We start from the raw sequence: 16241 nt of genomic DNA, 5'->3' as shown, positions 1-16241 counted from the left end.
AAGTAAAGGAAATACTTAATGACGTTCGGCATGCAGAACCCCCCCCCCCCCGGGCCCGTACCTATGGGTACATGCCCGGCATCCATGTAACTGTTATATCACTCTACGTGACGATTCTGAGGGCCCTCATCTCTTATTCTCTTGTTTTATTTCAATTATACTCATAACTCCTGTTTTTATAGTATAACTGTACAATTGGCTTCGATCAGTGCATTCCAGATTTTCATGAGTCATGAGTGCACATTGCACAGATATCTGCAGAATACTTAAAAGGATTATGGGTAATGTATGCATATGCGGGAAAAACAAACTGCTGTAAGGAGCATAGTCTCGCTGCCAGACTCGAGACTATCGTCCCTAATCTGTTTACCGAGCGGCGCAGCCGCGAGAATAGAGGGGGACTGGTCCCGCTCTTCTCGCGGCTGCGCCGCTCGGTAAACAGATTAGGGACGATAGTCTCGAGTCTGGCAGCGAGACTATAAGGAGCACTGACTTTGCCCTCATATCTTCAGCCCATTTTGCACTGAAGAAGTTTCACATGGCTCTCATATTTCATATATACTCTTTCTAAATATATGGTGATGCAACATGAGTAAAAATAACTGGGGTTAACTAAGTTTGGTAGTCAATATAGCAGGTTTACCATCAAACTGACGCAAAATTTGTTTCAAATTTGTCTAGTAAAAACCGTTGGCCCAGTTGTCGATTAGGCTTACAAGTTACACAAAGCATGATAAGACACTGTGAATGGTGCAAATAAACAACGTGCGAAATGCCAAATACCAAATGCAAACAATACAAGCGAACAAAAGGGCCTGTATGCACTCTAATAGCCCGATATTTTGCCTAAAATCAGGCTCACATGTGCGAACGGTGTGTTTTTGACGTACCTAGTAGGCAGTGATGTAGATAATAGCCGGTTACCGGTCACAACGCCCAGCTATAACTTATAAGTATAACAGTTGTGGGACCGGCTTAGGAAAGTACTCAAACCTGACGATCATTGAACAAATTCTAAGGTTGGAAAATTAAATATGAGTTGCCCGGGAGTTCTAATAGCAAGTAAAATACCCAAAGTGTAAACAAAAAGATAAATTAATTCATAATTATTTGGAAAACATTAGACGATTACGCAGTAAAACAAGACTGGCCACGCTATCGCTAGCGAAAGCCTTCGAACTAGTTTCATAACGACCGGACGTTGAAGGAAGCGCGAAGCGAAGTGTGAGGTCAATGTGACGTCTCATGATGATGTATGATGCATCAACATGACGTTTACGTAGAGTTGCACTAAATGTTTTCTAAACTTCAGTGGAAAGAATTTTTGTCGATCAGACACTGACTATGTTTAAATTCTTAAAACATCTGAGAAAACTGAAGAGGGGAAGCAAAATGTGACACTGACAGACAAGCCAGACGTACGGCACATGTACAGAAGGCGAGGCACACCCTCTGATGCAAACTGGACAATTATCGTGCATGTCACGTATAAGGCATCAGATGTAATACATGTAGCTAACCAAATATTCTTGTACTGCAGTCTTTCTTGTAACAGGTATTGGAAATTGTCAGAAACCTGATGATTTTATGACTGAATAAGTTTCGATACGGAGACGAGAGAGAGGGGGAGACGGGAGAGAGAGAGAGAGAGAGAGAGAGAGAGAGAGAGAGAGAGAGAGAGAGAGAGAGAGAGAGAGAGAGAGAGAGAGAGAGAGAGAGAGAGAGAGAGAGAGAGAGAGAGAGAGAGCGGAGACCAAACTAGAGTCGGTACTCACCCCACCACGACATATGCATTTTTGTGATTTTGAAACGATAAAGAATGTTAATATGGATATTGGGACGATTGGAAATCGGACGATGTGAATCGTAATCGAATATCTCAGACCATCCACAATATATGTCGTGTTGACTTAGGCGATCCCAGAAACCATTCTTAGTTTACCCCTTTCACATATATTATCAACCATGCTAATGTTTTGAAACAAATCTCGATTAACAGGTAATTTAGCGCTTGAAAGATGGCGACGTCCATACCCCCCCCCCCCCGGCTGCACATATTTTAATATGCAATTATACATTACCCCCTCCCCATACACGTCAGAGAAGTACAGTATGGTACACTATATGACACACTGTAAGCTAACAGTGGAAATCAACTTCAGTGTCCATACATATCAGACATAGAGATTTCTTTACAAATGGATGTGGGCTCATTGGGCTGTAACCTGTACTTGGAAAAACTTAACCAGCAGAGTTTTCTTTTTGAATCCTATGTCTTGACAGAAACGGCACCCCCCTTCGATAACTAGTGGGGAGGGTGTGTCCCCCTCCCACAGTAGGCAATTGTTTGAAAAATAAGGACATGTAGGAGGCCATTTAGCGGCATAATATTTCAAACCATACACATTATTGGAAGCCATAAAGTACTTGAAAATTGTCTTCAATACCCAAATTGTACTCTCATTAAATTATTTTACAACTGTATTACCTACGCTTTAACTAATACATAGATATTTTGGCAGACACACACATTCGTTTGGCCATTGGCTGCCTAATAATTAAATGTGTGGTAGGTAAATGAAGTGAACAATTTTGCAAAGTACAAGGTAAACGATTGCTCCTGTGGTTTGAATGTTCAACAAAGTCTCCACACAGAGAGATAGAGCAAGAGAGAAGGAGACATACGGCGACGAGAGAGAGAGAGAGAGAGAGAGAGAGAGAGAGAGAGAGAGAGAGAGAGAGAGAGAGAGAGAGAGAGAGAGAGAGAGAGAGAGAGAGAGAGAGAGAGAGAGGCATACACTTATACAAATGTAAATTTACTTGGTAAACAACTGCTCCTGAGGTTTAATTTTGGTTCAAATCATGAGCAGAATATTCGGGGGCCCTTTCAGACCATCACAATTGTCATGCCCCCCTCCCTTTGAACCTCAATTTTGTTCATGCCCCCCCCCCCCCCCGTAAATTCTGACTCCAGCATAATTTCAAGTTTATTCCGAGCTCGGTATTACAGGCATTCGACTAGAGTCTTTATACCTCAAAGATATACAACAGTCCATTTCTGTACAAGGCATATCAGAAACCAAACATTTGCAGTGTGGAGTGTCACAAAACCCTGTGCTTGGTCCACTCTTACACGTGTATGCTGTCTATACACATCACCACTTGGAAAGCTAATCCGACATCAAAATCTCAATATGCAACAACATGCAGACGACAACCAGATTTACCAATATATTTCCCCAATCACATACGTCAACTACAGTAACTAAGATGGAAACTGTTGCACATGATATTAAACGACCCAAAATAAGCTAGTTTAATGATGGCAAAACCGAGGTCCTCCTTATCACGTCTCAGTTCAACAGGCTTCCTCGTCTCATGAACCACATCAACATGGGATCGTCTTCTGTGCAGTTAGTGGATTCAGCATGTACCATTTGTGTAACAATTGATGACCGTTATAACCTCAAGAAGCACATCTCGTTGACATGTAGATCAGTTCTTTTTCACCCCCGAACAATAGGTCGCATCATTGACAGTGGAGGGGGCCCCTCCACTGTCTATGGAAACTGTTGCACATGATATTAAACGACCCAAAATAAGCTAGTTTAATGATGGCAAAACCGAGGTCCTCCTTATCACGTCTCAGTTCAACAGGCTTCCTCGTCTCATGAACCACATCAACATGGGATCGTCTTCTGTGCAGTTAGTGGATTCAGCATGTACCATTTGTGTAACAATTGATGACCGTTATAACCTCAAGAAGCACATCTCGTTGACATGTAGATCAGTTCTTTTTCACCCCCGAACAATAGGTCGCATCATTGACAGTGGAGGGGGCCCCTCCACTGTCTATGGTCGCATACGCCAGTATCTTACAAACGGAGTTTGTCAGAACCTTGGTCATGCACTTATATCATCGATACCTGACTACTGAATGGCCCTTCTGTATGGGCTGCCAGCTAAAAACATTGTCCCTCTTGAACATGCCCAAAATACAGCAGCTAGGATTGTGTCAGGTACAAAGAAAACAGATGACGTCACATCGGTTCTTTCAATAACACAGTTTAGTTAGAAATCACACTGGCGTCAAGTGCAGTTACATAATATACCAGTAGGTAGGGCCTACATGTACATGTAGTCTCAGGTCACTACATTGTGGTCTGAGATGTAGTTTACACCACTATGACCTAAGAACTTGAACCAGGGCTGAGGAGAAGTGGTCTGAGGTTAAAGTTTTGCAGCTCTCGTTCAGCAATCTCAAAACATTTCAGCCTACTTCCCGTAATGAACACTTGTCAAGCATTTTTGTAGCTCCCATACTCAAAGACTACATATATGTTTATATACGACTCAAAATATAACACTGAAATTTACTTTGAACACGTTCAGTTTCAGTAGACCTATTAAAACCCAAAATCTCCACTGTATAATTTAATATCGGTAATAGTTTACAGTCAAAAACTTTTAAATTTAGTTTTGACTAGGAGGTCCCCAAGTTTTGCAAGTTGACTCATGACCGCAATCATTGCTTTACTCGCTTGAGCTGCAAGCGCTAAATACCATAGACCACTGCTTGACATAATCACGCCTAGATATTCATAAAAAGCGAACAACGTCGAGTTTATGACCACCAATAACCACTTTTCAATTTTCTTAAGAATTTCATCTCTTAGTAAATACAATAATTTTAGTTTTGACATACATGTAATTTACTTTCAAAAGACAATGTTAGAAACCCCTACCCCATTGATTCCTGTGGGAACATGCCTTTCGTGAAGAAAAAATGGTTACATAACATGTCTACAAGAATTGTTGGAGAATGTCTATGTAGAATGCCACACTGATCCCATATCCACACCTTGAGTTTTATTTTTATTGTTCTTCAATGATCTCCTTCAAAGTAATAGTCTGGATGCCAATATGGTTTCTAACTAAACCACGTCTAGCCAAAAGCCCCTCAAATAGCACAAAAAGTTGTTCACCCAATCAGTGAAACCTAAATGTTTTGGTGATGTAAACAGTATATAAGTAGCATCATGGGCTGACAAATATACCACATTTGAACATTACTGTCCCAATAAACACTAACTTTATGAGGGACTGTGTTATTGGTTAGAGTTTTGTGATTTATTAACAAAGACATGATGTTAATGACTGTGTGGGTGGCTGTAAATGAATTTTAAATTGCATCTCATGCATTTCAAGACTTCTAGAGTAACGACTCTGACTATACTTTGAGTGGAGGTATAAATGGTAATGATACAGTATAGGAACTAGACTATCAAAGTAATTACCTTGTCCAAAAGACTACAGTCGGATATTAATCTCACCATTAATGCCTGAATTTATGTCTATCAAGGTGGATCTGATAAGATCATGGAAATCGAGAAACTTTCATCACTTTGGACTTGAGCATTGAATACATTTGTGAAGTACTCAGACCATGATTCATGTTTTTTTTTTAGAGATTAATTCCACTAGATCGTCCACTAAATCGTCCACGAAAACAAATACATTCTATCATTCCACCATGTCACTCAACAACGCGCATCGAATTCTATCACTTGAATTTCCGTTATTTAGTCGTCTGAAGATCGTAACGGCCTCCGTACCATAACTTGTGTACTTTGTGTAAATACAGCTCTACTTCTCAGTATTGAGCACTTTTCCTTCAGTTTATGACTTACCTCTTATATATATATATATATATATATATATATATATATATATATTACCATTGCTCGGTTGACGGCAACGCGGTCAAAGATATCGGGTTCTTTGCACAATACACGTGTATATAGAAATGATGTCCCTTAAATTTCCCCTCTTTTCATTCTTGCTCTTTTCAACTACAATATAGATTTTGATAATTTCCATAGGTCTCACGAGATATACTCTTCAAGGAAAAACAAGTTCGTGTCGGAGTTTGACACGAGAATAGTCTGTGCTTGGAGTAATTATACTGTCAGTATAATTTCTCAAAGGTATGTGTTATCGTGGAAGTTTAAACATTATTTATACTTTAATGGTGTTATAGATTTTGACCCAAGCTATGCATGCCACGGTCACAAGCTATATTGCGTCAGATCGATTTGCCAAACAAGTTTGCCAGAATTAACGCATCCCATCAAACCATGGACCCTCCACAAAGGTGGAGTGTCTATGGTCAAACAAATGACAGGTCGCAGAAACTATGGTCATGGAAGTATGAACGTCGTTTATACTTGTACGCCGTGACATACAATGAGCGCAGTGCCATGATTGACCGGATTATTCAGTGTCGACAATCCCAGTTAATATAATCCCAAAGGCAAACTTGTTTTATTTACCACCTTGCCAAGCAACACAGGGTGGTGGCGAGGCGAAGTTGTAATGTACTGTCGCTTTGATATTCACGATTTTGGAAAGGAAATAGATAACATCGGGTTAGATCTTGAGAGTAAATAAGAAGAAAAGAAGAGTTAATTTGAAATCAGTGATAAACGAGTTGTCTATTTTTAAGAAACTAAATATAAGGAAAGCTATGGGTCCTGATAACATATGTGGTAGGTTACTGAATGTCTATGCATCGCAGTTAGCTAGTGTTTCCAGTAGATTGTTCAATTGGTCGTACAATGATCATACGATATCAACCATTTGGAAAACATCTACCATCTGTCCGGTCCCTAAAAACTTCCAAGGCATCGTCCTGTAGCACTGACTTCCATTGTGATGAAATGCTTCGAGCGTATTTTACTTTGTCAAAACCCACAAAAACATTCACACCTTGACCCATACCAATTTACATATTAAAGTAATAGAGGTACTGATAATGCAACTCTCACATTACTTCACGATGCGTATACACATCTTGAAAAACCAAGTTCATTTGTAAGACTATTGGTTATTGATTTTTCATCAGTCGTTAACAGAAGTCAACCAAACATGATGGCTCATAAACTTAGTTATTTAAACGTTAACCCCAAACTCATCCTCTGGATAATGGATTTTCTTGTCAACCTTTCCCAGTTTGTTCGCTACCAAAAATTAAGTTCAGCCTTCCATTCAACATTTAGGGGTGCCTCACAGAGCACGATACTCTCACACAAACTATTTACACTTTACACAAATGACTGCTCATCAGGTACCGATACAAATCCACTTATCAAATATTCTGATAACTCTGCATTAGTTGACCTGTCAAATTCTGACCGTACTTATTTCGATGAAGTTGATAGGTTTGTTACTTGGTGTAAAGAAAACTACTTGGACGAAAGGTCGACTTTAGGAAGAACCCTAAAGTAGTGCCCGACCTTTTTATTGACAATGTTAAAGTTGAACAGGTGACTAAATATATATATATATATATATATATATATATATATATATATATATATATATATATATATATATATATATATATATATATATATATATATATATATATATATAGGAACAGTCTTGGATAATAAATCAAATGTTAAGGCCAACACAGATTTCATTAACAAGAAATGTCAATCTAGAGTTTACTGTCTACAACAATTGAGGGGCCTAAAATTTTGTAAATGCCAAGGTATTACAGACATTCTATCGGAGTTTTGAGTCGGTTTAACATTTTCTTTTTTGTGCTGGTTTGGTAGTCTAGGGACTAGCTACAAGAGTGTCTTGAACAAAATTGTAAATGTGTTTAGTAAAGTATTGAGTGAAAAGTAGACTAATTTGAATGAAATGTTTACATCTCGTGTACAAAACAAAGCTGGGAAAATGGTAAATGACAAAGGCCACATTATGTCCCAACACTTTGAACTCCTGCCATCAGGGAGACGATTTCGTGTCCCTAAATTCAGAACAGTCAGAACCAAATCAAGTTTTGTGCCCACTTCAACTAAATTTTAAACCAAACTAAATAATTCTATTTCAAAGACATCTGCTCTGCATTCCAGATTGGAAGAACCGCGTTTTTTTATTGTCTTTTTTAAGTTGATGACCATTTCTGGCAAGACTTCACTCACAATTTTCTCGATTTTACTGATTTTTCTTCTTTATTAAAAAGGTTTAGGGTCGGCACCGGATTTCTAGAATGGAAGCGTTTGGGGAGTTATGTGTGATTTATTTGTTGAGAAAGGTTCAAAGACAATAAATATCGCCATAAGGTGGCACTTGCCGTTCCAGTGAGGAACGACTAGTGCCACCACGGTAGTACTCGACAATTCGATGGACCACGGCCAAGTCCGCCATTCACAATTTTCAAATCACTTGAAATAAAGCAATCTGGCAAAACTCGCCCATGTGCATTTACAATCTTGTCGCAACTAATTCTAGTAGGTAAAACCATAGACCCTCCACCCTGTCTATGGTAAAACCTAGTCGCATTCATAACTTTCATCGAGGGTAAGGTAATTTTAGTCATCAACTTCTATAAAGTCCAAAATGAAACGATAAAACATGTACATTTTGGAAATTATCCCATGTATAATGCCAGATTATAAAGTGACAAAGAGTGGTTCATCTGAGTGGATAGCTTAACCTCTTGACGATTTATAAACAATGGGAAATAGGCAGCTATCTTGATGTTCATTTTAACCTATTTTCCCGGAGAATATTTTCAGAACTGGTATCCAAATTACCAAGATCACGTTTTTCATATTTACTGATATGCCGCTTTAGTTATGGCCGGTTTTGTGGGATGTTTTGCGTGCACAATGTAAACCACAGACAAGGCATGTAAACTTCTACTTGCAAACCCGTCTATTTCAGGCTTGGCCTCTTACCACTCTTGGAGGAATTGTACTGACTCCTCCAAGACCACGTCTGACACAGTGGCCTGAAACCCATAGTCTATCGCGAGTATATTGTCTACCCTTCAAGAGACACACATTCTCTGCCAGTCACCCTTTTAAAAATACGCTTGTTAAACGTCTGCTCCTGGAGTTAAATTTGGTTCAACTCATGAGCAAAATATTTGTACGTGACTCCGGGCCCCTTTCAGACAATCCGAATTTTCACGCACGTCCCAATTCGTTTTTTTCCCGTGACAACAATTTTTCTCCTGAGCCTCCCCCTACCCTAATCTAGTTCCTGACGACCGTATTCCAATTTTACACTACATCTTTACATATTACGTATAGTCAATGTCATTACTCTCGTTGCCGATGTGTTGGCAATTATATACATGTATATATATAATATCCATAATCACAACATATTTCCTGCTCAAAGAAGAACTGTTTCAGCTTATTCCATTTCGATATAAACAGACAGAGAGTCCAGGGATAAAATACCCATGTACTACTCCTTATATTACTGGCTAGGTAATGTCAACCGTAAAATAATCCAAGCACCAGCGTCCCTAAAATCCGTGAAACAGTGTCGATATTACAGTATTTTGCTGACACTTATTACTTTCTGTAACTGGTCTATATTTGTGATATCATGGTAAATATGCTTGGAATTTATGGCCTAACAAACCAGACATTACGTAGATTTGAATATTGAAGAAAATCAAAAACAAAAACAAGGCCATGGCCATGGCCGGTCAGGTACTGATATTAGTACTTTAGACATCAGTGGGGGTCACACTTGGTCATTGAAACTATATTGACCGACCAAAATTCTAAACATCACGGATAAATAATTTCATATCGAAATGTATGTACGGAGATTCAGGTTTTTAGACCACGTGGCTTTGACATGACATCATCAGCTAAATTTGCAATACGAAAGTAACGTAAAACATGGATGTATCTAGTAGGGAGCAAAGTCCGCATGTCTGTATGGATGTTTGAAGATTTACTATCGGTATATGGGAGGCATAGAGGGAAATATTTGAATAGCGTTATTTAACGTTACATAATTCATAACTGACTACTAAACTACCGTCAAGAGGATTGTTTTTGCTTCCATTTATCTGTATTAATTTTTTTTAAAGGCAGTGATGGTGACTGCCAATGCCGGTAGTGAAAATATGGCCCGCACATTCTGAAGATTTTTGTATCATACAAGTTCAATGTTGTAGCTGAGAATGTGATTTATATTTATAACTCAGTAGAATGGGTACCGGTACTGATGCGAGGGATGTGAACCAACCTTTGTGTTGCGTGCTTTTTAATATCACCGTGTGTGTGTGTGTGTTGTTTGTTTGTTTGTTTGTTTGTTTGTAATGTAGATTCGTCGTTGATATACTGCTACTAGATCAGACCGTGGGTTATACTTCCATGATCAGAACATGACCAGACACAACTCTCCACGGCACCATTTTGGTTTTACAACTTTGATTACTTTGTTTTGAATAGCTTTTGTCAAGTTCTTGACTTTCCTGATATGACAATAAAGCAAGGGCGGTGAAATATTATTATAGTAGTCCTTCAAAAAACAAGACAATTTTGAAACTTTTAGTGGAAAATGTTAGTGAAGACACAGTTTACCCGCATAAATTAACTAACAAAAGACAAAAGAAATGTACACATGGTTCATTTTCTAGGTGTCGACCTCATGAATATGCACCAAGATTTAGAACCGAGTCAGCTTTAAATGCGTTCACACCTCCAAATCTGGTCTGGACAATATTGTCTGGGCTTAGTCACCCTTTTATGCGGACTACAGAGCGGCCCTGGTGCGGACTATTTCTGCCACCTATTAATGCCTGAAAGTCAAGTGGCATATGCTGAGGTTGTGTACAACCAGCAACCCATAACATTTTAGCAATCTACAGTTCTACCTCAGTATGGCTATTAGCCATGCTAGGTAGTTACTATAATGATTAATATAATGGTTGTCTTGGTAAAAGTTGTCGACCCCCCCCCCAAAAAAAAAAAAGAAGAAAAAAAAGAAAAAAAGAAAAAAAAAGATCAACAAAACATTCTATGATATTGAAAGCGCTCCTGGCATGTAATTCCATAGAACAGTTCCCTGTAGGGAATGGCAGCGATTTCATTCAAACTCAAAGACAGAGATGTTGCTAACCAACGTGAACAGCCATAAAAAATTGTATGTGAATGAGTATGACTCTGAGATCCCGCTAACGGTTTCATTGTTGTCGGTCTAACCAGAGACACTTGAGAACTTCACTGTCTATGATCTAATCGTATTGCTCAGTGTGAAAACCGTGCAAAGCGTTACTATTTTGGCGTTGTATTTTCGCACATTTTTGGTTCACAAGGGTCCAATAATTTAAGCTTGAGTTAGGAAATAGGCCTATTAAAAAAATTGTGTTGTTCCGATTAGGCAAAATAAATAAATAGGTGGGGTAGGTAGATTTATTTTTATTCATGTGCGAGTGTCTAATTCTGGTTTTCCATTTTTTCCAAATGATCTCTGTGTTATTGGCTTCTTTCCATTAGATGTACAACCATTACAGATTGGAGGAACAGTTTTATATTGTCTTTTTAAGTTGATGTCAGTTTCTGCATCCACTATGTCTCGTGAGACTTCACAATTGTTGCGATTTTGTTAGTTTTTCAAGAACACGTAAAAAAAAAGTTAAGGGTCGGCAGTGAAAAACTAGGTGGGTCGGGTAACAGAAACCAAACAGTTATTTTTTAGGCCTAAGGCATAACGTAGCATATAAATCTACCCAACCTGCGCGAGCAAGATCTGCATCGGTCAATGTAATATTTACATGGTCTATTACAATTTGGTAAAGTGTACCATTGTATATGCTTGTGCGAGACGTAAAAAACATCATGCCGTCTAATTGTACGAAACGATTTAGTCACTATGGTTTTGAAGTCAGTGAGATAATGTTTGTGAAGTACCCGGTATCGTGATGTTATCGCTTGTATAGAAAAACCATCACTGAGGCAAAATCTCACTTTTATCATCATTCATTTTTTAAAGTCTTCAATCATGCCAATTAAAAATATGGATACTGCAGTCATTTATGTGACTTTTTTTCCAAAAATGTTTATCGTGCATCTCGATTATATTTTTTTTCGTCTTCGTAACATCTTTTTTTTTATTGTGCCAAAAGTAGTAGCTACCACATATAGAACAGTGGAAAAATACCGAATGAGACTCAGAAATGTAAAATCATTTACTTCAATGTCCAAATCAAATGCGGACATCAGAAAATGATGCATGCACGTTGTGATGGACTCGTGATTAGCTCTAGTCCAGATGCCAATTGGTATCTAACTAAACCATAGACAATAGAGAGGGTCCTCTCTATTTTCTATGACTAAACCAAGTTTAGTGAGTGGAGGTGTAAATGGTAACGATACTGTTTAGGAACACGGTGATAGGAACTAGACGAGATTAGCACTGACAACACACGCTCCGCGAACTCCAGCAAAGAGGCCTGGTGGGGTATATAGAGACTTGTCAGAGTTGTCGGAGCTACTGTTCATGTACATATAAGTTCCACGTATTCTCAATTTATTTCGTGCTGGATAGAAAACAGTCAGTATAGTCCTTGTGTTCTCCAGTGTATAGCCGATGGATTGGATAGTGAGAGTCATGATATGTGTGATACATTGTAGTTTATACACCAGAACTGAATTTTAGACTGATCCCGTCGGCATCTTCAGAGAAAGCATCAAGCGGGTACCACAATAAACTGAAAACGTAACGACTATAAGCATAACTATAAGTTTTAATTTACATGGAACTACGGTCATATTTGATAAGCTTATCCCCCACTTCCACATATGGTCTCATACCCCTTGGTCAGCGAAAAGCCAATCATGTTCATGTCCGGACATACGAGTTATAAATGGGGCGGTCATATGGGTTAAGTTAGGGTGGAATATAATATATGGAAAAAGTCTGATTGATACTGGCTGTGATGGGTAGTAGAGCATTTTTTAATTGTCAAAAACAGGGTTGGGGGCCGAATGATATGATTCAAAACGTCATGACTTTCTGGTATATCTTTGTTGTCATGGTGTGTTTCCAGTTGAGGATGGCTGTCTTTGACTGGCTACAACAGTAAGTGACTGATTTTGAAAGCAAAGAAAGTGGAAGAACATTGGTGTTAGTTAAAAAACTATTGTTATTAAAGATATACAAGTAAACGCAGCAAAACAATTGAGAGTCGGTACGGAAAGGAACAGATGACCACAGGAAGGTGTTCAGCTGTTCTTCATTGTTCTTTGCAATTTGACGACCGGGCGATCACATACTAGTAGTTGTCAGTGTTTTCGCTAAAGCAAAATACACGGAGATGGTTCAAAATCACTTGACTATCATTTCACTCTTATTTAAATCTACAAATATCTCATTAATATTTTCTCCCAGCTTACTTCAAACTATATGACATTTTCCATGAAAAAAAGGTGCGTATCTGGAGCAAAGAAGTGTTTCAGATATCAGAGTGTTCACGTTTGCGTGACCAAGACATAGACATAGACTGGCAAGCGACGCCATGAATTGTGATCGAATCCCTGGGTCTGATCGGTTGTAGATCAGTGTTCATGATAATTCATTTGCGTGTTCAATTACTAAGTCATCGATGTAGGGTTATAAATTCAGTGACTACACCATCAACAAAGTTACTTCTTACTATAAATCATGTTGAAAAAGACCCTAGGAAAATGTCTAAGCAACAATGACGGGTGTTACTTTTTTGCAGTGTTTATCCAAATAGTAATCGTCGAATAACGTGACCCTGGCTGAAAACTGCGACAGTGAGTGTACCATAAATTCCCAAAACAGACTGACCAGAACAGACATATTGACACAAAAAAAGTGTGCAAGTTTACATCTTGTGACAGGTTTGGTTGGGGTCACCTCCATCGGCTAATGGTCGAAATCGTCATTGTAAAATATTTTTAATTACCCTCAACTACAAATCAGCGTATCGTTGACGATCATTTCAATCGTAAGTGTTTAGAACTGATTCAGAAGTAAAACGTAGAATTATTAATGACAATGGTATGCAAAGTTTTGTTGTTTAACAATCATCAGCGATTTGGCATGTTTGCACAAACCACAGATACTTGTTAGTGCATACACTTTTGATACTTCTATTCTATAAGGTAAAGGCTAAATTTAAAAAGACATGATCCCAGTATTAACTTTTTTGTTGCGGCTATATTTCCTAAGTGAGGTGTGCCAAAGAAAGTTTTCCCATGATACTTTGCGCCAGTGCGACTTTTTGACATTGTACGTTCGATGTTCCCAATGAGTAAATGGAATTTTATCGAGAAGTCTATTCATATTTGTTTATGACAGCAAGATATTTTCAATTTTCTGTTTTTGGTCATTTTTGGGGTCAAAAACTGTCATTTGTTTTGTAAATAAAAGAATTCAAAGTAAAAATGAATGACAGCCGCAAAACTAATCGATTGAATGGGCTGACATTTGGTGTGCAGGTATGTTAGAGTATCTGGATGAAGAATTCTTCAAGAAAATTTGAAGATGACATTGATATGCAAATACGTCTAAAACGTGCTGTGTAGTATCATATTATAGCCATGTTATTTTACAATACTCGTGAGAAAGTAGAATTTATTGGTGAAGTAAAGTTGCTCATACACCTAAGAAAATTTGACTACACTTGAATACATAATGAGCAAATGAAATGATCACAACAATCACATATCTTTGTAATGTTATGACTATACAAGATCTAATACAGGGACGAATGGGGTACTTATCAAATAATGCCCTCCGGAACTCAGAAATAAATGTAGATGCGCTGTACCATGCAGTTACGATCAGCGGTTTTGAACTATGGAGGTAGGAAGGAAGGAGGTAGGAAGGATTATAGTCCTACCACCATTTCTGAACAAAATCGTTGTCCTTGAATTGGAATGGTATGCTTTTAATACAAAAGTTGCACAAACATATGTTCTTGCTTTCAAAAGTTTTAGAATTAACACCATGATTTCACCGTCGCCCATACTGAGGTTTTCCTGCATCTATTGCTATGGATTTTGTTTGTGGGACTTTGCTGTACTGTATGAACACTTGTTCAGACTCAGGCCACTAAAACACAATTGCAAAAAAAAAACGTAAAGACACGAAGTATCGTTTTGCACAACGTTCGGCTTGAAGCAGGTTTGAAGGGTAACCATGCACGACAGAGAAGATGGGTTTAGAGCCCCATTTACACCTAAAACAAAAAGCGATTCTAGTCTGTTCCTATTATAGTGGTCTGAGGTTCAGATCAAAGTGCCGCATTCATCCACAACATAAAAAATCATAGACCCTACACGACTGGCGTTTGTAAAAGTCAGTTTTAAACCATAATTACTACACCTCTTTATCTTCTCGGCAAGAACATGCAGTGCTGCAATCCAACGTGAGGACCTCTCACCAACTTTCAGATCACTTCACATTGGGAACGTTGGTGAGAGTTCTACTAATATAATTCAGACTGAGGCAAAAAATATAGCCTTTCTGAGTTGAAATCCGAGGTTTAAATCCTGATATCTGAAAATTTCCAATCAACCCAGATTACATTGAATAAAAAATAAGTCTAACAAACAATTTATGATTTTTCAGTCCCGAAACTTGCTATTATCCATACACTGTATACAAAGCTAAATACACGGTGATTGGTGTATCGCACTCCTTGACTGAGTGGGTCGGAAAAAAAATAGGTAGACTCACTTGTCATAAATCGATTTATAAATCCACAAAGGCACTGTGACAACTAAAGCAGTCCCTTTACAGACCATTTTTCTTTAGAAATAAATAGGCTAAAACAATACTGAATGACAGGCAGTCCAAGGTATGCGAAACCATAAGCGAGCGCGTACTCACGATGCTAGATTAACACACTATTTTACCTGCGCATTGAAGACGCACAGTAAAAAGACCAGTTTTCAACATTAATGCAGGAAATACAAAGCTAACAATTCAAAATTGTATAAAATGTAAGAAAACAAAAAACAGGCGACAGTCAGAGCATGCATGAACTTCGATTTACAATACCATTATTAAGTTCTTGCATTTTGGGGCTAATGAAGTCATAGAGACTAGAGTGGGCGAGTTTCATCACAGTTAGTATAATCAATGGCACCGTGATAATTCTGACTTTCACTTGAAACTGGACCAGAACAGTCTAGGTCGGACGAGTCGTCATCATCAATTCAAAGGCGACGTAACCAAATATACACCGTGAATTCATCTTAGATCGCACCGAGTTGAACAATCATGTCTGTCATTGTAGAATGTAGACCTTTACGCTGTTTGACCGACTATTGAAGTATAACCCACATAGGTGATATTTCATTGACCTACATGGAAATGCTTGTAAATACTTTTTGCAAGTAGTAGTAGCTCAGACCACTCTAGTATTTTAGTGGTCTGAGGTA

Source organism: Glandiceps talaboti, chromosome 21 (assembly GCF_964340395.1).
Source record: "Glandiceps talaboti chromosome 21, keGlaTala1.1, whole genome shotgun sequence".
Taxonomy (NCBI): Eukaryota; Metazoa; Hemichordata; class Enteropneusta; family Spengelidae; genus Glandiceps; species Glandiceps talaboti.
This window is presented reverse-complemented; position numbering follows the sequence as displayed.